The sequence below is a fragment of the Lithobates pipiens genome, unplaced genomic scaffold (assembly GCF_037356315.1).
Source record: "Lithobates pipiens isolate NorthernLeopardFrog02 unplaced genomic scaffold, aLitPip1_a1.2 Scaffold_1, whole genome shotgun sequence".
Lineage (NCBI taxonomy): Eukaryota > Metazoa > Chordata > Amphibia > Anura > Ranidae > Lithobates > Lithobates pipiens.
In genome coordinates this window covers 210,884,781-210,912,194 of record NW_027507685.1, presented here as the reverse complement: position 1 = coordinate 210,912,194, position 27,414 = coordinate 210,884,781, and positions in this window count along the sequence as shown.

Here is a 27,414-nt window from a genome sequence, read left to right as displayed (position 1 = left end):
CCCCCAGGAGGAAGTCAGCACAGCACAGGGATGGTGTGATCCCCTCATAATAAGAACCCCCAGGAGAAAATCAGCACAGCACAGGGGTGGTGTGATCCCCTCATAATAAGCAGACCCAGGAGAAAATCAGCACAGCACAGGGATGGTGTGATCCCCTCATAATAAGAACCCCCAGGAGAAAATCAGCACCCCCAGGAGGAAGTCAGCACAGCACAGGGATGGTGTGATCCCCTCATAATAAGCAGGCCCAGGAGAAAATCAGCACAGCACAGGGATGGTGTGATCCCCTCATAATAAGCAGGCCCAGGAGAAAATCAGCACAGCACAGGGATGGTGTGATCCCCTCATAATAAGAACCCCCAGGAGAAAATCAGCACAGCACAGGGATGGTGTGATCCCCTCATAATAAGAACCCCCAGGAGAAAATCAGCACCCCCAGGAGGAAGTCAGCACAGCACAGGGATGGTGTGATCCCCTCATAATAAGAACCCCCAGGAGAAAATCAGCACAGCACAGGGATGGTGTGATCCCCTCATAATAAGCAGGCCCAGGAGAAAATCAGCACAGCACAGGGATGGTGTGATCCCCTCATAATAAGAACCCCCAGGAGAAGTCAGCACAGCACAGGGATGGTGTGATCCCCTCATAATAAGAACCCCCAGGAGGAAGTTAGCACAGCACAGGGATGGTGTGATCCCCTCATAATAAGAACCCCCAGGAGAAAATCAGCACAGCACAGGGGTGGTGTGATCCCCTCATAATAAGCAGGCCCAGGAGAAAGTCAGCACAGCACAGGGATGGTGTGATCCCCTCATAATAAGAACCCCCAGGAGAAAATCAGCACAGCACAGGGATGGTGTGATCCCCTCATAATAAGAACCCCAAGGAGAAAATCAGCACAGCACAGGGATGGTGTGATCCCCTCATAATAAGCAGGCCCAGGAGAAAATTAGCACAGCACAGGGATGATGTGATCCCCTCATAATAAGAACCCCCAGGAGGAAGTTAGCACAGCACAGGGATGGTGTGATCCCCTCATAATAAGAACCCCCAGGAGGAAGTCAGCACAGCACAGGGATGGTGTGATCCCCTCATAATAAGAACCCCCAGGAGGAAGTCAGCACAGCACAGGGATGGTGTGATCCCCTCATAATAAGAACCCCCAGGAGGAAGTCAGCACAGCACAGGGATGGTGAAATCCCCTCATAATAAGAACCCCCAGGAGGAAGTCAGCACAGCACAGGGATGGTGTGATCCCCTCATAATAAGAACCACCAGGAGAAAGTCAGCACAGCACAGGGATGGTGAAATCCCCTCATAATAAGAACCCCCAGGAGGAAGTCAGCACAGCACAGGGATGGTGTGATCCCCTCATAATAAGAACCCCCAGGAGGAAGTCAGCACAGCACAGGGATGGTGTGATCCCCTCATAATAAGAACCCCCAAGAGGAAGTCAGCACAGCACAGGGATGGTGTGATCCCCTCATAATAAGCAGGCCCAGGAGAAAATCAGCACAGCACAGGGATGGTGTGATCCCCTCATAATAAGAACCCCCAGGAGAAAATCAGCACAGCACAGGGATGGTGTGATCCCCTCATAATAAGCAGGCCCAGGAGAAAATCAGCACAGCACAGGGATGGTGTGATCCCCTCATAATAAGAACCCCCAGGAGGAAGCCAGCACAGCATAGGGATGGTGTGATCCCCTCATAATAAGAACCCCCAGGAGAAAATCAGCACAGCACAGGGATGGTGTGATCCCCTCATAATAAGAACCCCCAGGAGAAAATCAGCACAGCACAGGGATGGTGTGATCCCCTCATAATAAGCAGACCCAGGAGAAAATCAGCACAGCACAGGGATGGTGTGATCCCCTCATAATAAGCAGGCCCAGGAGAAAATCAGCACAGCACAGGGATGGTGTGATCCCCTCATAATAAGAACCCCCAGGAGAAAATCAGCAAAGCACAGGGATGGTGTGATCCCCTCATAATAAGAACCCCCAGGAGAAAATCAGCACCCCCAGGAGGAAGTCAGCACAGCACAGGGATGGTGTGATCCCCTCATAATAAGAACCCCCAGGAGAAAATCAGCACAGCACAGGGATGGTGTGATCCCCTCATAATAAGCAGGCCCAGGAGAAAATCAGCACAGCACAGGGATGGTGTGATCCCCTCATAATAAGAACCCCCAGGAGAAGTCAGCACAGCACAGGGATGGTGTGATCCCCTCATAATAAGAACCCCCAGGAGGAAGTTAGCACAGCACAGGGATGGTGTGATCCCCTCATAATAAGAACCCCCAGGAGAAAATCAGCACAGCACAGGGGTGGTGTGATCCCCTCATAATAAGCAGGCCCAGGAGAAAGTCAGCACAGCACAGGGATGGTGTGATCCCCTCATAATAAGAACCCCCAGGAGAAAATCAGCACAGCAGAGGGATGGTGTGATCCCCTCATAATAAGAACCCCAAGGAGAAAATCAGCACAGCACAGGGATGGTGTGATCCCCTCATAATAAGCAGGCCCAGGAGAAAATCAGCACAGCACAGGGATGATGTGATCCCCTCATAATAAGAACCCCCAGGAGGAAGTAAGCACAGCACAGGGATGGTGTGATCCCCTCATAATAAGAACCCCCAGGAGGAAGTCAGCACAGCACAGGGATGGTGTGATCCCCTCATAATAAGAACCCCCAGGAGGAAGTTAGCACAGCACAGGGATGGTGTGATCCCCTCATAATAAGAACCCCCAGGAGAAAATCAGCACAGCACAGGGATGGTGTGATCCCCTCATAATAAGAACCCCCAGGAGAAAATCAGCACAGCACAGGGATGGTGTGATCCCCTCATAATAAACAGGCCCAGGAGAAAATCAGCACAGCACAGGGATGGTGTGATCCCCTCATAATAAGAACCCCCAGGAGGAAGTCAGCACAGCACAGGGATGGTGTGATCCCCTCATAATAAGAACCCCCAGGAGAAAATCAGCACACCACAGGGATGGTGTGATCCCCTCATAATAAGAACCCCCAGGAGAAAATCAGCACAGCACAGGGATGGTGTGATCCCCTCATAATAAGCAGACCAAGGAGAAAATCAGCACAGCACAGGGATGGTGTGATCCCCTCATAATAAGCAGGCCCAGGAGAAAATCAGCACAGCAAAGGGATGGTGTGATCCCCTCATAATAAGAACCCCCAGGAGAAAATCAGCACAGCACAGGGATGGTGTGATCCCCTCATAATAAGAACCCCCAGGAGAAAATCAGCACAGCACAGGGATGGTGTGATCCCCTCATAATAAGCAGGCCCAGGAGAAAATCAGCACAGCACAGGGATGATGTGATCCCCTCATAATAAGAACCCCCAGGAGGAAGTTAGCACAGCACAGGGATGGTGTGATCCCCTCATAATAAGAACCCCCAGGAGGAAGTCAGCACAGCACAGGGATGGTGTGATCCCCTCATAATAAGAACCCCCGGGAGGAAGTCAGCACAGCACAGGGATGGTGTGATCCCCTCATAATAAGAACCCCCAGGAGGAAGTTAGCACAGCACAGGGATGGTGTGATCCCCTCATAATAAGAACCCCCAGGAGGAAGTCAGCACAGCACAGGGATGGTGTGATCCCCTCATAATAAGAACCCCCAGGAGGAAGTCAGCACAGCACAGGGATGGTGTGATCCCCTCATAATAAGAACCCCAGGAGAAAATCAGCACAGCACAGGGATGGTGTGATCCCCTCATAATAAGAACCCCCAGGAGGAAGTCAGCACAGCACAGGGATGGTGTGATCCCCTCATAATAAGAACCCCCAGGAGAAAATCAGCACAGCACAGGGATGGTGTGATCCCCTCATAATAAGAACCCCCAGGAGAAAATCAGCACAGCACAGGGATGGTGTGATCCCCTCATAATAAGCAGGCCCAGGAGAAAATCAGCACAGCACAGGGATGGTGTGATCCCCTCATAATAAGAACCCCCAGGAGGAAGTCAGCACAGCACAGGGATGGTGTGATCCCCTCATAATAAGAACCCCCAGGAGAAAATCAGCACACCACAGGGATGGTGTGATCCCCTCATAATAAGAACCCCCAGGAGAAAATCAGCACAGCACAGGGATGGTGTGATCCCCTCATAATAAGCAGACCCAGGAGAAAATCAGCACAGCACAGGGATGGTGTGATCCCCTCATAATAAGCAGGCCCAGGAGAAAATCAGCACAGCAAAGGGATGGTGTGATCCCCTCATAATAAGAACCCCCCAGGAGAAAATCAGCACAGCACAGGGATGGTGTGATCCCCTCATAATAAGAACCCCCAGGAGAAAATCAGCACAGCACGCATGGTGTGATCCCCTCATAATAAGCAGGCCCAGGAGAAAATCAGCACAGCACAGGGATGGTGATCCCCTCATAATAAGAACCCCCAGGAGGAAGTTAGCACAGCACAGGGATGGTGTGATCCCCTCATAATAAGAACTCCCAGGAGAAAATCAGCACAGCACAGGGATGGTGTGATCCCCTCATAATAAGCAGGCCCAGGAGAAAATCAGCACAGCACAGGGATGGTGTGATCCCCTCATAATAAGAACTCCCAGGAGGAAGTCAGCACAGCACAGGGATGGTGTGATCCCCTCATAATAAGAACCCCCAGGAGGAAGTTAGCACAGCACAGGGATGGTGTGATCCCCTCATAATAAGAACCCCCAGGAGGAAATCAGCACAGCACAGGGGTGGTGTGATCCCCTCATAATAAGCATGCCCAGGAGAAAATCAGCACAGCACAGGGATGATGTGATCCCCTCATAATAAGAACCCCCAGGAGAAAGTCAGCACAGCACAGGGATGGTGTGATCCCCTCATAATAAGAACCCCCAGGAGAAAATCAGCACAGCACAGGGATGGTGTGATCCCCTCATAATAAGAACCCCCAGGAGAAAATCAGCACAGCACGCATGGTGTGATCCCCTCATAATAAGCAGGCCCAGGAGAAAATCAGCACAGCACAGGGATGGTGTGATCCCCTCATAATAAGAACCCCCAGGAGGAAGTTAGCACAGCACAGGGATGGTGTGATCCCCTCATAATAAGAACCCCCAGGAGGAAGTCAGCACAGCACAGGGATGGTGTGATCCCCTCATAATAAGAACCCCCAGGAGGAAGTCAGCACAGCACAGGGATGGTGTGATCCCCTCATAATAAGAACCCCCAGGAGGAAGTCAGCACAGCACAGGGATGGTGTGATCCCCTCATAATAAGAACCCCCAGGAGAAAATCAGCACAGCACAGGGATGGTGTGATCCCCTCATAATAAGAACCCCCAGGAGAAAATCAGCACAGCACGGGGATGGTGTGATCCCCTCATAATAAGAACCCCCAGGAGAAAATCAGCACAGCACAGGGATGGTGTGATCCCCTCATAATAAGCAGGCCCAGGAGAAAATCAGCACAGCACAGGGATGGTGTGATCCCCTCATAATAAGAACCCCCAGGAGAAAATCAGCACAGCACAGGGATGGTGTTATCCCCTCATAATAAGAACCCCCAGGAGGAAGTCAGCACAGCACAGGGATGGTGTGATCCCCTGATAATAAGCAGGCCCAGGAGAAAATCAGCACAGCACAGGGATGGTGTGATCCCCTCATAATAAGAACCCCCAGGAGGAAGTCAGCACAGCACAGGGATGGTGTGATCCCCTCATAATAAGAACCCCCAGGAGAAAATCAGCACAGTACAGGGATGGTGTGATCCCCTCATAATAAGAACCCCCAGGAGAAAATCAGCACAGCACAGGGATGGTGTGATCCCCTCATAATAAGCAGGCCCAAGAGAAAATCAGCACAGCACAGGGATGGTGTGATCCCCTCATAATAAGAACCCCCAGGAGAAAATCAGCACAGCACAGGGATGGTGTGATCCCCTCATAATAAGAACCCCCAGGAGAAAATCAGCACAGCACAGGGATGGTGTGATCCCCTCATAATAAGAACCCCCAGGAGAAAATCAGCACAGCACAGGGATGGTGTGATCCCCTCATAATAAGAACCCCCAGGAGAAAGTCAGCACAGCACAGGGATGGTGTGATCCCCTCATAATAAGAACCCCCAGGAGGAAGTCAGCACAGCACAGGGATGGTGTGATCCCCTCATAATAAGAACCCCCAGGAGGAAGTCAGCACAGCACAGGGATGGTGTGATCCCCTCATAATAAGAACCCCCAGGAGGAAGTCAGCACAGCACAGGGATGGTGTGATCCCCTCATAATAAGAACCCCCTGGAGAAAATCAGCACAGCACAGGGATGGTGTGATCCCCTCATAATAAGAACCCCCAGGAGAAAATCAGCACAGCACAGGGATGGTGTGATCCCCTCATAATAAGCAGGCCCAGGAGAAAATCAGCACAGCACAGGGATGGTGTGATCCCCTCATAATAAGCAGGCCCAGGAGAAAATCAGCACAGCACAGGGATGGTGTGACCCCCTCATAATAAGAACCCCCAGGAGAAAATCAGCACAGCACAGGGATGGTGTGATCCCCTCATAATAAGAACCCCCAGGAGAAAGTCAGCACAGCACAGGGATGGTGAAATCCCCTCATAATAAGAACCCCCAGGAGGAAGTCAGCACAGCACAGGGATGGTGTGATCCCCTCATAATAAGAACCCCCAGGAGAAAATCAGCATAGCACAGGGATGGTGTGATCCCCTCCTAATAAGCAGGCCCAGGAGAAAATCAGCACAGCACAGGGATGGTGTGATCCCCTCATAATAAGCAGGCCCAGGAGAAAATCAGCACAGCACAGGGATGGTGTGACCCCCTCATAATAAGAACCCCCAGGAGAAAATCAGCACAGCACAGGGATGGTGTGATCCCCTCATAATAAGAACCCCCAGGAGAAAGTCAGCACAGCACAGGGATGGTGAAATCCCCTCATAATAAGAACCCCCAGGAGGAAGTCAGCACAGCACAGGGATGGTGTGATCCCCTCATAATAAGAACCCCCAGGAGAAAATCAGCACAGCACAGGGATGGTGTGATCCCCTCATAATAAGAACCCCCAGGAGAAAGTCAGCACAGCACAGGGATGGTGAAATCCCCTCATAATAAGAACCCCCAGGAGGAAGTCAGCACAGCACAGGGATGGTGTGATCCCCTCATAATAAGAACCCCCAGGAGAAAATCAGCATAGCACAGGGATGGTGTGATCCCCTCCTAATAAGCAGGCCCAGGAGAAAATCAGCACAGCACAGGGATGGTGTGATCCCCTCATAATAAGCAGGCCCAGGAGAAAATCAGCACAGCACAGGGATGGTGTGATCCCCTCATAATAAGAACCCCCAGGAGAAAATCAGCACAGCACAGGGATGGTGTGATCCCCTCATAATAAGAACCCCCAGGAGAAAGTCAGCACAGCAAAGGGATGGTGAAATCCCCTCATAATAAGAACCCCCAGGAGGAAGTCAGCACAGCACAGGGATGGTGTGACCCCCTCATAATAAGAACCCCCAGGAGGAAGTCAGCACAGCACAGGGATGGTGTGATCCCCTCATAATAAGAACCCCCTGGAGGAAGTCAGCACAGCACAGGGATGGTGTGATCCCCTCATAATAAGAACCCCCAGGAGGAAGTCAGCACAGCACAGGGATGGTGTGTTCCCCTCATAATAAGCAGGCCCAGGAGAAAATCAGCACAGCACAGGGATGGTGTGATCCCCTCATAATAAGAACCCCCAGGAGAAAATCAGCACAGCACAGGGATGGTGTGATCCCCTCATAATAAGCAGGCCCAGGAGAAAATCAGCACAGCACAGGGATGGTGTGATCCCCTCATAATAAGAACCCCCAGGAGGAAGCCAGCACAGCATAGGGATGGTGTGATCCCCTCATAATAAGAACCACCAGGAGAAAATCAGCACAGCACAGGGATGGTGTGATCCCCTCATAATAAGAACCCCCAGGAGAAAATCAGCACAGCACAGGGATGGTGTGATCCCCTCATAATAAGCAGACCCAGGAGAAAATCAGCACAGCACAGGGATGGTGTGATCCCCTCATAATAAGCAGGCCCAGGAGAAAATCAGCACAGCACAGGGATGGTGTGATCCCCTCATAATAAGAACCCCCAGGAGAAAATCAGCACAGCACAGGGATGGTGTGATCCCCTCATAATAAGAACCCCCAGGAGAAAATCAGCACCCCCAGGAGGAAGTCAGCACAGCACAGGGATGGTGTGATCCCCTCATAATAAGAACTCCCAGGAGGAAGTCAGCACAGCACAGGGATGGTGTGATCCCCTCATAATAAGAACCCCCAGGAGGAAGTTAGCACAGCACAGGGATGGTGTGATCCCCTCATAATAAGAACCCCCAGGAGAAAATCAGCACAGCACAGGGGTGGTGTGATCCCCTCATAATAAGCATGCCCAGGAGAAAATCAGCACAGCACAGGGATGGTGTGATCCCCTCATAATAAGAACCCCCAGGAGAAAGTCAGCACAGCACAGGGATGGTGTGATCCCCTCATAATAAGAACCCCCAGGAGAAAATCAACACAGCACAGGGATGGTGTGATCCCCTCATAATAAGAACCCCCAGGAGAAAGTCAGCACAGCACAGGGATGGTGTGATCCCCTCATAATAAGAACCCCCAGGAGAAAATCAGCACAGCAGAGGGATGGTGTGATCCCCTCATAATAAGAACCTCCAGGAGAAAATCAGCACAGCACAGGGATGGTGTGATCCCCTCATAATAAGCAGGCCCAGGAGAAAATCTGCACAGCACAGGGATGATGTGATCCCCTCATAATAAGAACCCCCAGGAGGAAGTTAGCACAGCACAGGGATGGTGTGATCCCCTCATAATAAGAACCCCCAGGAGGAAGTCAGCACAGCACAGGGATGGTGTGATCCCCTCATAATAAGAACCCCCAGGAGGAAGTCAGCACAGCACAAGGATGGTGTGATCCCCTCATAATAAGAACCCCCAGGAGGAAGTCAGTACAGCACAGGGATGGTGTGATCCCCTCATAATAAGAACCCCCAGGAGACAATCAGCACAGCACAGGGATGGTGTGATCCCCTCATAATAAGAACCCCCAGGAGAAAATCAGCACAGCACAGGGATGGTGTGATCCCCTCATAATAAGAACCCCCAGGAGAAAATCAGCACAGCACAGGGATGGTGTGCTCCCCTCATAATAAGCAGGCCCAGGAGAAAATCAGCACAGCACAGGGATGCTGTGATCCCCTCATAAGAAGAACCCCCAGGAGAAAATCAGCACAGCACAGGGATGGTGTGATTCCCTCATAATAAGAACCCCCAGGAGGAAGTCAGCACAGCACAGGGATGGTGTGATCCCCTCATAATAAGCAGGCCCAGGAGAAAATCAGCACAGCACAGGGATGGTGTGATCCCCTCATAATAAGAACCCCCAGGAGAAAATCAGCACAGTACAGGGATGGTGTGATCCCCTCATAATAAGAACCCCCAGGAGGAAGTCAGCACAGCGCAAAACTCAGTGACAGTGACAAAACTCTTAGTCCCTATACCGATGAGGGACTGCTGCAGTATAGGGCAGCAGTCAAGTATAATATTCTTTCTATATTTGGAAGAAAGAATATTATACGTGTACAAGCCTATTACCATACCACTGATACCAGTCCTGAAAAGAACCTTTGTGGAACTAATAGTAACAGCTACTGTTTAAACTGACCCTCACTGCCTCACACACTGCTTCCTTCCTGTCCCTATACAAACTGGCAAAACAGAGGAGACTGGAACAATAACTGGTTACTCGAATAGCACTTTTGTGGACCTGATAGTAACAGCTAATGATGATGATGATAACTAATCTGGCTGTCCCTAAAATAGCAGCAGACACAGTGCCCTGTCCCTTTCTCTAAACTGACAAAAGACACTCAGGCTGCTGCAACAATCAGTAGCACAGCAAACCTATATACACCTAACACCTATACCAGTCCTGAAAAGAACTTTTGTGTACCAAATAGCTAGCGGTTTATCTCTCCCTGCTCCAAACAGCAACCTTTCCCTATAGTGACAGAAGAAAGAATGTAAATTGGCCGCCGGATCGGGTGTATTTATAAGTTAGGGGGAATGTCCAAGTGTCCATGTGCTGTCATGTCTCAATTGGCTGTCCTGTACCCCATGATGGATGTGTCATCAGGTCAAAGTTCCTTTACACAATAAAAACACGGAAGTCCGCCGGGCGAACGGTGCCAATAGTCCGCCGAAATGGCGGACTGCGAACAGCCGAAATTCGCCGCGAAACGACCGCCGGGCGAACTGTTCGGCCATCCCTAGTCTAGACCACCAGGTCGCTGCTTTACAGATTGTCTCCGGGGAAACTCTGCAGTATGCTGCCCACGAAGTCGACACTGCCCTGGTTGAGTGAGCCCTGATGTCTTCCAGAATTGGCAGTTGATGAATGGAGTATGTATTCTTGATAGAGTTGACTAACCAGGATACAATCGTTCGAGACCTTGCTGGTTGACCTTTCCTAGCCCCATGGGGAATTATCAAGAGAGTGTCTGATTTTCTAAAGCTAGCTGTAGTGATGAAATGTAATGAAATGAGGATGATACTTTGGGAATGAAATGGTCCAAAGGTCTCAGTACCACTCAGGATAGAGGATTAGATAAGGTTCTGTTTTCATTAATGCTTGTAACTCAGAGACTATTGCCGCAGATGTAATGGCGATAAGAAAGGCTAGCTTCAAGGTCAGGTTCCATAGAGAGGTTAACTAGGCCGTGTAAAAAGGAGGGTTTGCCAGTGCGTTAAGTACTATTGAAAGGTCCCATGCTAGGAATATCATTTTTTTCGGAGGTCTGATCTTCAAGCATGCTCTCATGAACTGGATTACAAGGGGGTGTAAAGCCCACCTAATGCCTGTTTTTGCAGATAAGGCGGATACATGAACTTTAAGGGTACTCGAGCTTAGCCCTTTATTAATACCTAGTTGGAAAAAGTCCAGAACTTACGAAGGTTCGGGTGATATTGGATTCCAGTTCTTTTCTTGGGCGACTGAACTGGCCTGTAGAAGTGTAGAAAATACTTCTTGTAAGCAGCCTTGTTCTAGTAGCCGAGTCCTCTCAATTCCCATGCCCCTAAAGTGTAACCTCTCCAGGGCTGGATGCAGGAATTGGCCCTGGGATAGGTGGTCTGATGTTACCAGTTGCTTCAGGTTGAGTTGCAACAGAATTGTGAATCAAGGCCTCCTTGGCAAGAAAGGGATTACTGCTATTACATAGCAAGACCGATCTTCTCCTGAGTCTGGACAGAAATTGCGATTAGGGGAACTGGTGGAAAAATGTATACCAGCTTGAAATTCCACAGATGGATCAGGCAGCCTATTTCCTCGGCCGACAGGAAGGTTGCTCTCGCCAGGAATCTTTGGCATTTGGTGTTCACATGTGCAGCTGTAAAGGTCGATCTCCGGTATTCCCCAAGTCTCTGTGAGAAGAGAAAAGGCCTGCAGGCTCAATGACCATTCATTGTTTGAGAGAATTTCCCTGCTGAGGTAATCGGCCAACATGTTTTGTGTTGCCAGGACATACACTGCCCTCAGGTCTGCCAAATGTACTTGTGCCCAGTCCAAGATGGGGCGAACTTCCTCCATTAGTGTCTGACTCTTGGTACCTCCCTGCCTCTGGATAGATGCCACCACAACTCTTTTGTTCTTCTGAATGAGGACGCTCTTTCCCATCAGGTATAGAGCAAAGGCCATGAGCGCCTGAAAGGCTGCTGTGAGTTAAGTCTGAGTCTAAGTATATTTAAAACTATACCATGAGCTTGAAACTACCCCTGACCTTTGGCTGCCTGGTCTTGGTAATGAGCTCCCTATCCATTCTGTAACTACTTCCAGCTGAGGAGGGACTATAGGTCTGTACCTCCTGAGGTTGCTCAAATTTGTCTACCACCACATTGATTGTTTCACGTATCTGTGGATCTAAATTGTCTGAAGCATTGATGCTCCATTCCACTACCAGAGAAAGGAATTTTGCAACGCTCTCGTGTGCCACTGGGACCACTGAATCATGGGTAGAGTGGCAGACTTAGACTCCAGGATGCTCATGCAAACTCTGGCTAGTAAATGTGTTGCTGAGATTAGTCTCTGTATCTTCTGAATTAGAGGCGTAACTTTTTCCTGAGGAGGCTGTACTTTGTTTAGTTTGGTGTCCAATTCTGCACCTAGGAATACATCTTCTGTGTACGCTGTAGTTTGCTCTTCTGCCAGTTGACTAACCAGCTGAAATCTTACATGGTTGTCAGTAAGATCTCCCAGTGCTGGATCAAGGTTTGGTGACTCTCTGCTAGAAGCAGTATGTCATCCGGATAGTGGTACATTCTTAGACCCTTCTCTCTGAGATATGCAATAATGGGAGGACTTTGGTAAAGGTCCCGGGAGCCGACGAAATGCTGAATGGTAGGCACTGGAACTGGAAGTGATGGTGGTTGATTGAAAAACTGAGAAATTTTTGAAAGGCAGGGTGTATTGGAATATGTAGATAGGCGTCCGACAAATCTACGGACAGCATCCAGTCATTTAGATTTACTGCTAACAGTATAGACTGGAGGCTTTCCATCTTGAATGACTCTATCTTGATACTCTTGTTGAGTCTCTTTAAGTCCAGTACTGGTCGTAAATCCCCTGCTTTATTTTTTATGAGAAAAAAGGGGGGGGGGACCCTCTTCCCTTTTGAGATAGCGGAACCTCCAGGATAGCTTCCTTTTACTTTAACTCTGTTATATATTTTAGAAGTATTTTTCCGGAGAAGTCGGGTTCTGGTTGGATAAAAGTAGTTTTTGGGAATTCTGTTTAGGAACCTCTATTGGTGGCCGAATTTGATTGTTGGAAGAGTCCAAGGGTTTCTGATGTGATCCGTTCATATTTGTGTACATTTTCTGAACCTGGCGCCCACCTTTAGGGGATGAGTGAGCGCACCCTCAAAAGGATTTTTGCTGTTCACCAGATGGGGTGGTTTTTTGCACACTCAGGAAAGACTACTGAGTATTTCTCCAGTTCCGCTTAAATTCTCTCCCTGGTTGATAGGTCTTTGCTTCTCTGTATCTTTCAGGAAGGTTTCATTTGTAAGGAGGACTCTTTGTGGTTTTAGGTCTCCTGTCAGAGGGAATGAGGCCCGACTTGCCCCCTGTAACTTTAGAAATGGCTGTATCCAATTTGAGGCTGGAGCCGTCATAAGGAATTTGCACCAATTCGTTTTTGATGCGGCATCCGCCATCCAGGGTTTTAGTCACAAAGCTCTTCTTGCCATCACTGAAGCTAACATTGCCCAGGACAAGGATCTGATAATGTCCACTGAGGCTTCTGCGACAAAGTCCTCGATGGGTAGGGAGACATGTCTGGCCAGGCGCATTAGGGAAGCATTGACTATTGGAGCATTTAATTAAGGGGTTAACCTTAGGTTCTTTCAAGGGATACATTTTTGCTAGCCTATTATTGAGGCTAGACCTCTTGTCGGATCTTTCCCATTCATCTTTAATGAGGTCTTCTAGCTCCACAATGAAGGGGAAGGTCTCTAGATTTGAAAAATATTTTCAGATTTTCTGAGGGGCTTCCTCAGATTCTTCTTTAACTGATTTTGCTCCACCAAAGAAAAGTCAAAACTAGCTGGTACTTCTGGATCCTCACTCCCAGAAGGGCATTCTGGTTCTAATGCTTGAAGGGGAGCAGCTGATGATGTGCTTGGAGCTGGTCTGTCTGGCACAGATGTTGATGTTTGCCTTATGGATTCCCGCACAGATTTTGGATGCAGGTCAGTAACTTCTCTGACATCCAATTTTCTTTCCTTTGTGGCCTCATTGATGCATGTGCAGCATATTGGCATAATTTATCTAGCAAGGTGGGGGCGCCACATACCCAGCAGACATTTGCTGCAGGTCGGGTGTGGTGGCTCTGATTGTGATGAGATGAGGGTGACCTCCCGTGTTGCGATTGGCTGTGTCGAGAGTGGCTGTGGAGTGAATGACCATGGCGTGAATGTCAATGATAAGATGAGTATCGACTTCTGCAGGATATTCGACTTGAGGCATTCTACATTACGTCTTGATCTTGACCTGGTAGGTCTGTCAGAAAGTGCCACATTAATTGCTGTGCTCTCTTTTTTTCTCTCTCTTCAATACTTACTGTTATGATGAACATCCTCTTACCTTATTGTATGAGAGTGGTCTGCGTGGGCAGTGGTCTCCATGAGCAGTGCAGACAGGATAGAAGAGGAAGCCTGGAAACAGTATGAGGAACATTAATAATAGGGTAGGTAAACAAAAAACCCTATGGCATATACAGGGAGAGATCATTGGTTCACATACCTGGATAAAAGGCAAGTAACATTCAGGCTGTATGTAATGCAGTGACCAGAGAGTCACTGACAAACAGCCTGGGCTTTTAGAATTTCCACTGCTGTTGTGGCGGAAATGATGCACTCGCGCATGCGCAGAAGTGTCCTGATCGTGTCAGAGCCATTTTGGAATAGAGAAAGAGGCTCTGAATGGCCGTATCTCCTCCTCCCGTGCATGCGCAAAGTGGACGGAGAGACGTGGCGCCATGACAGCCAGCTCTTGTGGAACAACAGGTCCTAGTAAGTCTAAAAGATAAAAGAGATAGACTGTGTACAATATAACAGGATATGAGACCACTGCAGTATTTAAAGCTTCTTTATAGCTTATTTTAATGCCAGATATTCCATTCCAGATGCCCCTGAGACTGTACAGGAGAGACTTCCAAACAGGAGAGGCTTGAACCTGCTGGGGCGTTTGCAGTAAGAGGCTAATGATGAAAAATAGAATAGAGGGGGGATGTCTCTTCAATTTTTATAGCTAAAAATCCTGTCAGATTGTGGAGACGGCATCACAACCCAGTGTGTGCTGCCATGAAGGCGTCAGGAAAACAAAATACAGATATGCAAGTCTGCGTTTTGACCTTGGATTAAAATATTAGAAACAAACAATATACAGTTTCCATTATTTGTGCTGTGAGGAAAATAAGAAAATAACAATCAGTTAGATGCAAAATAACCCTGTATTATAAGGAGCAGAAAGCTAATTAAATACAATAAATTTCCTTAATGAAATATGCATAAGAATAATATCCTGTTTGATCTCAATTAGATCATAATTTCTTTCTGTATAATAATATTTTGGTTGTCAGATTGCAAAACCCTTTTCCGATTGAAATATGAATGCAGTTAAAAAATTGGACTTAAGGCTGTGTCTGCCGAAAATCACTAAACGCCTTCGGCACCTCTCAGGCCCTTTGATTGGTTATGTTAATTCAGTAAACACTCCCTTCAGGGGCAATAATAGATGGCTGTTTTTGCAGTTTAGAGCTCTCATTAACCATTGCATTTATAAGGGAATGCTTTAGGTCATTCATGATAAATCTAATGCATCATATTCAAGTATATGGTGACAATCAACTCAATCAAAAATATCTCAACATAAATAAACCTAAAAATCTATATAACTCAGATAATTAGCTCAAAATTATTTCAAAATTGTTGCAAACTGAACACTTATGCCTCGTACACACGATCAGACCTTCCGACTGTAAAAATCGATCAATAATTCATATTGATGAGGAAAGTTCCAAGAAAATCTGTTCAGTTCTCGTGTAAAAACTAAAAAATTGATTTAATAATAAAATAACAAAATGTCACAAAAACAATGTCAAAATATAGAATATAAAAATAGCATCAATAAGTTCCTTATTCTTGAAATGAAGATTGTATAAATGTATCTTTGTGTTTGTGTGTATGTGTGTGAGAAGGTTTGTCAGCCTTCTTCAATGTCTCCTTGTGTCTGCTGGAGTGCGAATCTGCTCTCAAGAAACAGCCTGTCTGTATTTTTACTAACTTACTACTACAACTAACCCCCCTCCCTTTTCCCAATTAAGGATGGTTTAAGAGTTCCGCTGGGCTATATTGTCTCACAGAATGCCCGCAAATTTTCAATGAGCTAGTTCCCTCCCACCTCATCCAACAGGATGTTGAAATACAATCAAAACATTCCATTGGGATGGCAAGACTGCTATGTATTAAACCTTTTAACTTATACAAGTTCCTCATCTTCTAAACCAATTACTACATATATCAGTAGATAGATTATATACGTTTAAAATGTAATGTACTTAACATCCTAAACAAGAAATATTGTAATATAATGAAATAACTTATATTTTTAGATAACATACCGAAACGGTGTGTCTTTGGACAAGGATGTAACCTTATCTCTTACAATGGGGGAGGTGAGACTAATTGATAACACATGAGAGCTCTACATAGAACTGCTTTCCCAAGAAATGCATGTGAAGCGTCAAATAAATCTTTACATAAATATATGTAAAAGTGTATATATATATATATATATATATATATATATATATATATATATATATATATATATATATATATATATATTTCACTTTTATCCATGTCTATAATATATTATGATATACATAAGCAGGTCAATCATTCTCAAAAGACCCAAACCATTTATAAATTTTAACATTCTAACACCGACAACAAAAATGTGGAATTTTGTCTGAAGGGCGTTGGCTCAAACTTGTCTTGCGTACACATGGTCACACAAATGTTGGCCAACAATTCCGAACGTAGTGACATACTAGACGTACTACGTGTTTTTTCAGTTCTTTAGCGCCACCCTTTGGGCTCTTTCTGCTAATTTTGTGTTAGTAGAAGTTTGGTGAGTGTTGATTTGCTCTTTTCATTATGCGTTTTTCATTTAGCGCTTTTCAGTGTGCACTTTACATTTCGTTTCTGAACAGCCATTCGTCAATCAGGCATGTTGTGGAATTGGAGGAGATAACATGTTATTTATTACTGGCCTTGGAGTTATTGCTTTGACATTATTTTTTTGGTTGAATAATGATTTGGAGATTTCATAATATGCCACTTCATGAATGTTAATTCTCCATTACAAACGCTAGTTTACAAGACCGGCTGCTTCTGCTTCCGAGCCCGACAGACTTGTGTACATACAATCGGAAAATCTAACACCACACATATGTTGGCGGAAAATTTGAAAACATGCTAGCCAACATTTGTTGGAGGAAAGTCCAACAGGATTGTCCGATGGAGCATACACATGGTCGGATTTCCTGCCAACAGCTTGACATCGAACATCGGAAAATTTGATTGTGTGTACGGCTCTTCAGTGATCTCACAAGACCATGTACTCAATGATATATATATATTGAATACATGTGATGTTGAATGGCAACTATTAACTATTAAGTACATTCAATGTTAAATGGCAAGTACGTTGGAGGGTGAAATTGTCAAGTATATTCGATGTTGGAAAAAAAAAAAGGTTTGGTACATTCAATGTTGAGTGGGAAAAAGCAGGTATGTGAGTACCTGTCCATACATATATATAGGGGGATAGATTATATCCAAAGGTACTTCGTGGGGCATAATGTGTATGGTGATAGAGGGAGTCAAGTACATTCAATGTAAAATGTTGATTATATTCAATGTTGAATGGCCAATGTTAAGTACATTCGTTGCTGAATAGAAACTGTTCAGTACATTCGATGTTTAATGTCAAGTACATTCCACTCTTCAAGAAGAATGGAATTGTGTCAAGTACATTCAATGTTGAATGGAAAATGTTTGGTGCATTCAACTTTGAATAGAAAAAATCGAGTATATTCGATATTGGATGAAAAATGTGAAGTACATTTGATGTTGAATGTCAATTTAATTTCATGCCGAGTGAAGAATTCTACAGCTTGTCCTGTCCCTGTGGCCTATGTAGGCTGAACGATACGCACCTTACACAAACATTTGGGGGAACACCGCAGGTTCATTGAAGCTGGCAAGGATGAGCATGGCGTTCCCCGACACTTCGCAGAATACCATCAAAAATCCACTGTGGGCCTCAAAGTATGGGTCATTGAATCCATCCCTGCCAGTTTCCCCGAGAGATTTCAACATCTCTGTCAAAGGGAAACATACTGGATATATGCCCTGGATGTACTCTCGCCAGGAGGCATAAATGAGGAAATAGAACTAAACACCATACTCTAGAACGGAGATACGATATCCTCATACATCATTAACATCCACTGCGATCCTATTCAGTGAGGATTACAACGGTACGCAGAAGGACTAATCATTGTATGCCTATGACCTCTTTCTGTCTTGCAAGTAATTTTAATCCCATTGTGCCTGTAATAAATCTTTTAACCACTGCATTTAGAGGCACCTTTCTCTTTCCTTTAATTACTGATTAATGCCTATTTCAATTTCTATATCTGGAGAGGGCAATGTTTACGTGACGGCTGACATGTGGAGATCTCCTTTTGCCTCTGGTGATATCTATTGGAGGTCATATTATGCTGTAAATGCCTGCTATTTCTGGTGAGCTGATAGTACTACTGACATATGACAACTGTATACTGGAAGAATTGTTCTCCATATAGACTTTTTCTTTTAGATTATAACCTACTTGTATTTATAAAATACTGGGTTGTACTATACAGATTTATTTGATACAATACTGTATTAGTTTAATGTAGCGCTGCACATTGATTGAGCATATTATTTACAAGGGTTGTACAGTCACCTTGAGTGCTAGCTGCTTGTAAATGTGGTGCGCTCACTACTTATTTTTTGTACTTACTTTCGACTACTTACTGTTGTTTGACATCCAGTTAATGAACATTTCTCATGCAAAGCTCATGCTTTTAGATGTATTGTGGGTTACTTTTAAAGGGTGAAATTCCTGGGCTGTTTATTTAAAACATGGCTCCTAATTATCAACTGATAATAAAATGGAAAATGTGAAACTACTCAAATACCATACTGGCAAACGTGGTAATTGGTTGCTAAGGATGAGCCGAACACCCCCCCGGTTCGGTTCGCACCACAACCTGCGAACAGACCTAAACTTCGTGTGAACTTTAGAACCCTATTAAAGTCTATGGGACTCGAACGTTCAAAATCAACAGTGCTAATTTTAAAGGCTTATATGCAAGTTATTGTCCTAAAAAGGGTTTGGGGACCTGGGTCCTGCCCCAGGGGACATGTATCAATGCAAAAAAAAGTTTTAAAAATGGCTGTTTTTTCAGGAGCAGTGATTTTAATAATGCTTAAAGTGAAACAATAAAAGTGTAATATTCCTTTAAATTTCGTATCTGAGGGGTGTCTATAGTATGCCTGTAAAGGGGCGCATGTTTCTGGTGCTTAGAACTGTCCCTGCACAAAGTGTCATTTCTGCAGAAAAAAAGTCATATAAAAGCACTCACAGCTATAATGAGGGAAAGGGGGGGGGGGGATGGAGGGGACAGCAACCCCAGATCCTACACCACAATACCAATATGTGTTTTCCAGAGTTTGACAATCAGCAGATAAAGATACTCCAAATACTTGGTGTTAGCGCTTCAATCATCCCGGCGCCATGATTGTTATGGTGTCAGGATGATTGAAGCGCATTATTTCTATTATTAAATTGTAATATAAAATGAAATCATTCAACTCACCATAATGCAGAATCAGTCGGAGCAATGAACGCCTCACTAGCCACATTGCCTGCCACTAGATACCATCAGGTGCCCCCAGCAGAGTCCCTCCTTACATCAGGTGCCCCATCAGAGCAGCCTTCCTCACATCCGTGTCTCCATCAGTGGAACCCCTTACATCTGGTGCCCCCATCAGTTCTCCTTACAACTGGTGTCCCCATCAGTCCTCCTAACATCTGGTGCCCCTCTGACATCCAGACTGGCCCCCTCTGACATACAGACTGCCCCCCCTGACATCCAGACTGGCCCCTCTGACATCCAGACTGCCCCCTCTGACATCCAGACTGGCCCCCGACATCCATACTGGCCCCCCTCTAACATTCAGACTGCCATCCAGACTGGCCCCGACATCCAGACTGCCCCCCCTCTGACATCCAGACTGCCCCCTCTGACATCTATACTAGCCCCCCTCTGACATCCAGACTGGCCCTTCTGACATCCAGACTGGCCCCTCTGACATCCATACTGTCCCCCGACATCCAAACTGGCCCCGACATTCATACTAGTCCCCGACATCCATACTAGTCCCCGACATCCAGACTCTGACTGGCCCCCGACATTCAGACTGGCCCCCGACATCCAGACTCTGACTGGCCCCTGACATCCAGACGCCGTCATTGCAGCATGGAACGGGATTGAACTACGGTGCCGACCTTCCGCCCCTTTTCATACACTTCACAGACACTGGCAGCGGGGGGGGGGGGGGGGGGGGCAGAACTGCAGCATCTCTATTGGAGACCAGCTTCTGGTCTTCTTTAAAATGGCAGCCGGCGGAGACATTGCCTCCGCCGGCCACGGACCTCTAGTGGCCGGGGGCGAAAAAACGGGACAAAACTAATTTCCCGGGACATTTCCCAGGACAAAAATTAATTTGGGACAGTTGGCAACTATGATCCGGGCTGACAGGTCTGTATGTGAAAACACTGCTTTTTATACAACCCCGCTTCCCTGCACTGGCATTGTGATAGACAGCACAGAGCATACTGTTCTAATGTGCAGAGAGGCGAGGCTGTATGATGAGCGATGTTTTTACATACAGACCTGTCAGCCCGAGACCCGCTCTGTCCTGATTATCTGTAACTATCCCCCCACTGGAGAGACATAGCGGGATGGCGGGCAAGACGGGGGAAGAAAAGGAGCGGAGTGCTGGCAAGGATGAGGAGGGAACAGAGGAGGAAGTCCCCACTTCTATGGGCAGCACAGACCAGGGGCTATGAGACCCCCTCCACCCACTACAGTGAGCCAGGAGGAAATAGAACGCCCTGCTTTCGCTTTCAGGGAAATACAAGGGGGCATGTCAGACCGCTGGCTGAGGTTACTGGAGGGATAGCAGCCAGCGGTCTTGCAAACAGGAAGTCACCAGGCAATAACAGTGTTTCAGCAAGTACAGAAGCCTATTGCAGAAGAACTACAGAGCTCGGAAGAACATGGGTGACATAGTTGATGAAGGTAGGAGATCAGCAACGAGAACATGAAACTAATTTTGCCCGGAGTTCTGCTTTAACTTTGCTTGTTTACCAGCCTGTGTAAAATCTTATCCTCTAAACTCATCTAACCTGAACTCAGATCACCTAAACTGGGATGATCTTTCCTATCAGTGTACAAATATGTCCAGTCACAATGTATGATCAGCTGAATTCATTGCTTTCCATGAAATGACTCAACCTGTAAACTGAAACTCTGACCAATGAAGCACTGATAGAGCAGTATAGGTGTCAAAGTGGTGACTGAAGTAACACATTGGGTTGATTTACTAAAGGCAAATAGACTGTGCACTTTTCAAGTGCAGTTGCTCCAGAGCTTCGTAAATAAGGAGAAGTTATGCTGACTTCCATCATCCAATCATGTGGAAGCAAAATAGCTGTTTTTTTTATTTTTCTTGCAGGTGATTGGGTATTCTTTGCAAAGTGACGCTTTATTTAATTTACTAAATTCTGGAGCAATTGCACTTAAAGTACACAGTGTATTTGGCATTAGTAAATAAACCACATAGCATATACCTAAACCCTAGCAGTGGACTTCTCTTATTTGGTCCCTTTTGGTCCACTAAATATACCATTTAAAGTCTTTTGTTAGATTTGTTTAATAAGTGCAAAAAAATAAAAAATACCTGTTCATAATGCCAAAGATCCTGTGTTCTCTGCATTTGTTGACTGCTATCAGTTACCATTGTTTCCACCAAACTAAACTACTACTGAACTAAAAATACCTCCCTGTCAAGTCCGGGGCAGGGGGTGATGTAGTCCTACCATACTTCCTGTCCTAAGACGACAATACTGCTCCTCCATAGAGCAATACAGTGAGCATTGTGTTACCCCAATGTATGAAGTGTGGTACTGCCAGGAACAGCGGGTGAAAGTAAAGGAAAAGAAGCCTATCATCTAAAGGCTATAATATATTAAATTTTTGGGGGGCCCATTTACATTTTGCCACTAAAGTGCATTGTGGTAATGTATATTAACCCATGTTAATTACTTATGTATATTGGTGTGCCATTCGTAATGAATGGGACCTCAGTGCACTAACCCAAAGTGCCTTTGATGCACATGGGTTCACCACAACACAAGGTAGTGCACTACTTTGTATTGTGGTGTAGTGTGTCCAAAAAAAACGACATTCCCATTTTTGTCTGTTCTGGTGCTTTTGTAGCCCATTCAAATGCAAAGCATTTTGATTAATGCCACGTACACACGACCGGACTTTCCGGCAGACTAGGTCTGAATAGATTAGTCCGTCGGACAATCCAATTGTGTGTGGGCTAGTCCGATCGTTTTAAAAATAAAAAATCAGTCAGACCTAGAAATAGAACATGTTTCAAATCTATCCGACGGACTCAAATCAGGAAAACCTTTCGTCTGTGAGCAGGTCAGATGGACCAAATATGACGCAAGGGCAGCTATTGGCTACTGACTGTTGAACTTCCTTGTTTTGTCCCATTTACATCATCACGTTCCAAAAGAACGGACTTTCCTGTGTGGCCAAGTCTGTTCGTTTGGAAAGTCCATCAGAACTCCATCAAAAGTCCGTCGGGAAGACCATCGGACCTAGTCTGCCGGAAAGTCCGGTCGTGTGTACGTGGCATTAGAGCATTAACACAACAATAGTGAAGTGTAGATGGGCCCTTTCAATCAAGATACACTTTGCAAACCATAATAAAAAGCCTAGCCTGGATAATTATTTTAAAAGTCCAATAACAAAAAACAGTGCAGCGCTATTAAATAAATTAATCACAAAATGTATTACATAAACTACATATGTGCATCTTCAATCCTTTTTCCTCCCTTTAAAGCGGGAGTCCGCCGGGACTCCGCGTTTTTTTTTTTTTTTAAAAGCCAGCAGCTACAAATACTGCAGCTGCTGACTTTTAAAATAGTGACACTTACCTGTCCAGCGCGCCCGCGATGTCGGCACCCGAAGCCGATCTCTCGATCGTCTCTCGGGTGCTGCCGCTGCCATCTTGGGTATGGGAATCAGGAAGTGGAGCCTTTCGGCTTCATTTCCCGGTTCCCTACTGCGCATGCGCGAGTCGCGCTGCGCAATAAGGATGGACCCGCTGCCTCTGGGATCCGTGTGTTTCCCAGCAGGCAGCGGGGGACTTTCGGAAAGGGGCGTAATCTACGCCCCTTTCCGCAGAGAGCTATCCCGGAAGTGGGTGCAGATACCTGTACTGTACAGGTATCTGCACCCCCCCTCCCCCCTGAAAGGTGCCAATTGTGGTGCCGGAGGGGGGGAGGGTTCCGATGAGCGGAAGGTCCACTTTAGGGTGGACCTCCGCTTTAAATGTGAACATATATCATACTAGACAATAAACATTATATCCCTATCAAACACATTTTTATTGTGAGGTTATAGAAAAATCAAGTGCAGACAAAACACGTGATATCCCACAATCCAACAAAGGGGGAGGGCATTTATAATTTAAGTGGGGTATCTATCTTTTAAATTTGCTCCAAAGAAAAATGTAAATACATTTGAAACCTATGTCAGTATTCAAAAAAACATACGCACTTGCGAGAATATACTTTTTGGCCAGTCCAATCAAAGAATCTCGGCACAGCCATCATACCAGCATACTTCTGTAGCACCCTCCCAGACTAGAGAAGGCTGTTAGGTAAATTGAATTAGTTCCTCTGTAATCAGAGGAGCAAGGGTTAATTGCTTGGTGTCTCACAGGCTGCTGGTGGCGTTGTGATCTGCATTTGGCTGCTGGTGGCGTTGGTGGCGTTGGCGGCCCCTTTTCCTCACCTATGGGAGCTGCGATGCACATTGTGGGCTCCTCCCCCTCCTCCCTGCACATATAATTTTTATGTCCGGGAGGTTCGGGTGGTTGTCCCTCCGTGCATCGGCGCCACGGTTTGCGGATTTTTTTTTTTTTTTTTTTTTTTTTTTTCGCGGCATCGCGCCGACGCCGCAGGTACCATCTACGTGACCCTGACGGGGGTGTTTGGGCGGCGCCAATTGCTGGGCGGCTCCACCTGCTCTAGTGTTGGCGCCCCTCCCCCCCCCCCCCTCGGTTCACACACGTGGTGCTGGCGGCTTGTATTTGGGCTTTCCCAGGTGAGGATGGCTGATTGACACAGCCGGTCTCCTCCTGTGGTTCCTGCACACCAGTTGATTTCTTACTGGGTGATGCTGGGTTTACAGCTATCGGGTAGGTGTAATTTGGTTCTGGATTCACTTTGGTTGTTTTTTTTTTTTTTTTTTTTTTGTTTGCCCACCTTTGTTATATCACTTTGTATCACCTATACACTCACTTGTTTTACATCTTTATCCTTTTACCGCACTCACCTAGCACTCTCTCTGCTTTGGCTCATTTCACACTCCACACTCTCACTACACTGTTTATCCTTTTCATACCTTTGCAGGCACATCATAACCAACATATATGTCTACACTTCATCCTCTAGTCTTCACCTGCATTGCTCCAACACTCTCCATACATTTCATTTTTATACACTCTCATTCCCACACACTATTTCTCATTATCACGCAATTCTTTGTATATTTATTTTTTCACCTCACACACTTACAATCTCTTTTATTTCATTACAATTTTTTTACACGCTCACTTAACGCTCATGTACATATTTTGTTTTAGATACGCCTATTTTCCATATACCAGCACTGTTAGCACATGGAATTTATCTTCATACCCAGGCACCTGTTCACTATATCCGCCGCCCAAATATGCCGCCTCAGCTCCCGGGCGGGGCGATCTGCGCCTCCGACGCACCACGGACCAGTTGCTGTTTGCTATGTTCGCTGCCGGGGATGGTAGATATGCTTAGTTAACCTCTTTTGAAAGCACTCTATGTACTGTACCTATTCCCCTCTATACAGAGTGTGGTTTACCATATCTATATATTTTACAGGTATCTGTCGCATCTGCTCCTGATGAGTGGAGAATACATCCACGAAACGCGTAGAGCTACATTTGATGCTACAGTGATAATTACTACGGCCCGACGTTACTTCTAATTAATTTTTAATATTAATTCAGTACATTTATGTTTACATTATGTGATTACAAACACAGGTACCGGATATGTCGCCCTGAGGCATTTTTAGGCTATGCTGTTGCTCCACATACTATTTACTGTTCATATATGTTTTTTGACTTTATGTGTCTTTACATACACCTTGATGTCTCCATATAACACATTTTGTGCCCTACAATGGCACATGTATGTATGTATATATATGAATTTACTCTGTATCATATATTATGGATTCAATTAAATTACCTTTTTCTGACCCTCACACTTCAGCCGCTTCATTTTAAAGTCCCACTTTTTTTCCCTCCTTATTGTGCTAAATACCGGGATGGAGGCGCTAACCCGTGCCTCATTTAAAGTCCCAAACTGCTGCGCCTACTGTTACAGGGATGGGAGCGGCTGGAGATTTGGATTAGTAGTGCTCCCCTGCTATCCATGTGCTAGGGTCATTCTTTAGATGTCCATATGCCCTACAGGGATATGTACATCGGGTACAGCCAAGAACGGACTTGGTTTATTGGTGTATGTTGACAACAAGTCTATTAAGTATTTTATATGACATCTCCGGTACAATCCCTATGGTTATACATGAATACTCATGTCCTATGCATGTCTATGTCTCTGGTGGTGATCTGCATTTGGCTGCTGGTGGCGTTGGTGGCGTTGGCGGCCCCTTTTCCTCACCTATGGGAGCTGCGATGCACATTGTGGGCTCCTCCCCCTCCTCCCTGCACATATAATTTTTATGTCCGGGAGGTTCGGGTGGTTGTCCCTCCGTGCATCGGCGCCACGGTTTGCGGATTTTTTTTTTTTTTTTTTCGCGGCATCGCGCCGACGCCGCAGGTACCATCTACGTGACCCTGACGGGGGTGTTTGGGCGGCGCCAATTGCTGGGCGGCTCCACCTGCTCTAGTGTTGGCGCCCCTCCCCCCCCCCCCTCGGTTCACACACGTGGTGCTGGCGGCTTGTATTTGGGCTTTCCCAGGTGAGGATGGCTGATTGACACAGCCGGTCTCCTCCTGTGGTTCCTGCACACCAGTTGATTTCTTACTGGGTGATGCTGGGTTTACAGCTATCGGGTAGGTGTAATTTGGTTCTGGATTCACTTTGGTTGTTTTTTTTTTTTTTTTTTTTTTTGTTTGCCCACCTTTGTTATATCACTTTGTATCACCTATACACTCACTTATTTTACATCTTTATCCTTTTACCGCACTCACCTAGCACTCTCTCTGCTTTGGCTCATTTCACACTCCACACTCTCACTACACTGTTTATCCTTTTCATACCTTTGCAGGCACATCATAACCAACATATATGTCTACACTTCATCCTCTAGTCTTCACCTGCATTGCTCCAACACTCTCCATACATTTCATTTTTATACACTCTCATTCCCACACACTATTTCTCATTATCACGCAATTCTTTGTATATTTATTTTTTCACCTCACACACTTACAATCTCTTTTATTTCATTACAATTTTTTTACACGCTCACTTAACGCTCATGTACATATTTTGTTTTAGATACGCCTATTTTCCATATACCAGCACTGTTAGCACATGGAATTTATCTTCATACCCAGGCACCTGTTCACTATATCCGCCGCCCAAATATGCCGCCTCAGCTCCCGGGCGGGGCGATCTGCGCCTCCGACGCACCACGGACCAGTTGCTGTTTGCTATGTTCGCTGCCGGGGATGGTAGATATGCTTAGTTAACCTCTTTTGAAAGCACTCTATGTACTGTACCTATTCCCCTCTATACAGAGTGTGGTTTACCATATCTATATATTTTACAGGTATCTGTCGCATCTGCTCCTGATGAGTGGAGAATACATCCACGAAACGCGTAGAGCTACATTTGATGCTACAGTGATAATTACTACGGCCCGACGTTACTTCTAATTAATTTTTAATATTAATTCAGTACATTTATGTTTACATTATGTGATTACAAACACAGGTACCGGATATGTCGCCCTGAGGCATTTTTAGGCTATGCTGTTGCTCCACATACTATTTACTGTTCATATATGTTTTTTGACTTTATGTGTCTTTACATACACCTTGATGTCTCCATATAACACATTTTGTGCCCTACAATGGCACATGTATGTATGTATATATATGAATTTACTCTGTATCATATATTATGGATTCAATTAAATTACCTTTTTCTGACCCTCACACTTCAGCCGCTTCATTTTAAAGTCCCACTTTTTTTCCCTCCTTATTGTGCTAAATACCGGGATGGAGGCGCTAACCCGTGCCTCATTTAAAGTCCCAAACTGCTGCGCCTACTGTTACAGGGATGGGAGCGGCTGGAGATTTGGATTAGTAGTGC